A 2932-nucleotide genomic window follows, 5' to 3' on the forward strand; every position below is an offset into this window, starting at 1 on the left:
CTCACTCAGCCAGTGAGCGGGAACCGGTCTGTATGTGGGATCCGAACCCTCGGGCGGGAGTCTGTTTATTTTCTTGTTTGCACAGCCACCCCTCACCCAACAGAATGAAAACACCCTTTGGGCAGTGAGCACGATGTTATTCAGGGTCTACACCAGTATCCGACACTAAATAAGTGCTTGACACATGCTTATTGAATGGACGCATGTCCAGTGGTCCCACTTGATCTGCAGTTTCGCTTTCTGTAGTTTCCAGTTACCCTTGCTCAACCATGGTCCAAAATATTAAATAGAAAATTTCAGAAAAAAACAATTCCTAAGTTCTATGTCATGCACCTTTCTAAGTGGTGTGATGAACTCTTGCGCTGTCCTGTTCCCTGCTGCCTGGGACAGGAATCCTCCTTTTGTCCAGCATCTCCACGCTGTAGACTCTATCTGTCCTTTGGTCACTTAGTAGGCTTCTCAGTATCAGATCAACTGTCGAGGTTTTGCAGTGCTTGTAAGTGACCCTTATTTTACTTCATAATGCCCCAAAGCACAGGAGTAGTGATGTTGGCATATTGTTCTAATTATTCTATTATTGTTGTTGTTAATTATGCCTAATTTATAAATTAAACTGTATCATAGGTACGTATGCAGAGAAAAAAAACATCCGCAGCGTCAGGCGTCCACAGATAAGGGGGGACCACTGTAACATAAAAGGTACTGTGTTCTTGTTAGAAAGCACCTTTGACGCTTCTCTCCTGCTGGGTGCCAACGTCTGAGTTGTCATCAACCGTGTTCTGCTCTGGAAATGTCTCATACCTGCCCTTCTGTCCTCTTGTACTCCCCACCTTCCCATGGCTGCTGCTTGGATACCTGGTGGTAACAGCTCGTACCATTCTCGGGGCGGAATCAAAGTGTCTCCCCCACAGTTACCCAAGGCTCCGCTTTCCCAACCAGCAGGCCTGGCTCCCTCAGTGGTGGCGCCCAAGCATGGCGGTGCAGGCAATTCCTTGGTAATCCCTTGAGAAGACGTGATCGTGAGATTCTTGGGGCTTCTGAAGGCAGCAGGGCTGGGCGAGGTGGGCGGAAACAGCAGAGAGAGCTTTCAAAGGATGGCTCAGGAGCAGGCTGAAAGGGGTCCCACAGAGCAGATCGGGGTCCTTGACAGCTCCTGGGGAGCCTTGGGCAAAGGATGCGGGCGCTGGCCTGCCACAGATCAGTCAAAACTCCAGAGCTGCTCGGAGGCAGCGAGATCACCTTTCCCTGCCTGTCGCAGCCGTGGAAAACCATCCCAGAATGAGCTGGTGGGCTATATTGTAACTTAAGAGGGGAGGGGAAAAAGCAAACCCAGTGTGACAGACGGGACATCCTGGCTTTGGTGAGGGAGCAAATACCACCCACAGTTGACGATGTGGCCTTCTCTTTCCCCAAAAGCTGTGGCCAGGTGCGGCTGGGCAGGGGGTAGCAAGCAACTACTCCTACCTTAGAGGAATCTACATTAAAACTTGATGTAGGTTGTTCAGGTAACAACGTGTAGAGACCTTTCTTATGAAAAACACCATATTTCCTGTAAGTCATTATCATTAAGAATATTTATTTTTAATACCAAATGTCTAAATTCATCTCCCCTCTAGAGATCATTTCATCTTGTACTGTGTGCAATCTCAGCAGAAAAATGCTTTCCCCGAATGTGTCAGTTCTATTTTTAAAAAGGTTCAGTGACCTATTTCCGTAATTCTCAAGACACTGAAAAAAAAAAGCAGAGTCTATTTAGGCTCGGCTGTGTCACCGAAAAGTTACCCTGCCAGGTGTTGCTAGAGAGGTGCCATCTTGCTCTGCCGTAGAGCAGCAGAAGAGGAGAGTTGTCAGGGTGAGACGAGGAGCATAGAAACACACACGTGCACAACATGTTCCTCCAGTTTTGAACATTGTCATGATGACTACACTCCAGCTTCAGCAAAACGTGACATTAGGAGATTGCTTGACAAATCAACTATTTCCTGGACAAAGAACTTGGAAAGACAATTTACAAAAGAGGAACTACAACTCATCGACTCAGATGTGGAAAAATGTTTTCCTGTAGTAATCTAGGAAATGAAAATTATAACAACGCCACTTTTCAAAACCACCGTATGGTGTGAGAAGTCAGAAGAGCGACTACCCTTAGGCGGGGTGTAGGGGAAAAGGGGCCGTGACAGTGCTTCCTAGGGGCTGGTAATGTTCTGTTTCTTGATCTGGGTGCTGGTTACTCAGAGGTGTCCACTTTATGAAAATCTACTTATGATTTGTGTACTCTTCAGAAGGTATGATAAACCTTACTATAAAGTTTACATAAAAAGAAACAAGCTCACTTTCTACCTACTAAGTTAGCAAAAAAAATTTTTTTTTTTTTTTTTTTAGTGATAATAACCAGTATGGTTGATGCTATCATGAAGTTAAAATTTTCACATATTGCTAATCGCAGTGTACATTAATATAGTCCTCTTTGGGGAGCAATTCGACAATATGAATTTTAAATCCTGGGAAGCATTTATATTTGTTAACTCAGTGATATTACTTCTGAGACGCTGTCTTAAGAAATAACCCTAAGAAGGTTTATATGCACATATGCACTGCAACATCGTTTATAATAACAAAAAATGTATAATAGCAAAATATTGAAAGCAATGTAAATGTTCAACGATAGGGCAATGGTTAAGCAAACCTTGATAAATTCACATGATAACATTTTATGTACGCTTTACAGTAAACTAAAGTGAGGGATGGCTGGTTAGCTCACTTGGTTAGAGTGTGGTGTTGATAAGGTCAAGGGTTGGGATCCCCTTACTGGCCAGCTGCAAAAAAAAAGAGTAATGACAGAAGGAAACACAATATATAAGTAGGAAAAGCAGGATATAAAATTGTAGGCACAATTACAGCTACATTAAAAAAAAAAAAGGGGGGGGGGGGG

The sequence above is a fragment of the Galeopterus variegatus genome, unplaced genomic scaffold (assembly GCF_000696425.1).
Source record: "Galeopterus variegatus unplaced genomic scaffold, G_variegatus-3.0.2 Scaffold317, whole genome shotgun sequence".
Classification (NCBI taxonomy): domain Eukaryota; kingdom Metazoa; phylum Chordata; class Mammalia; order Dermoptera; family Cynocephalidae; genus Galeopterus; species Galeopterus variegatus.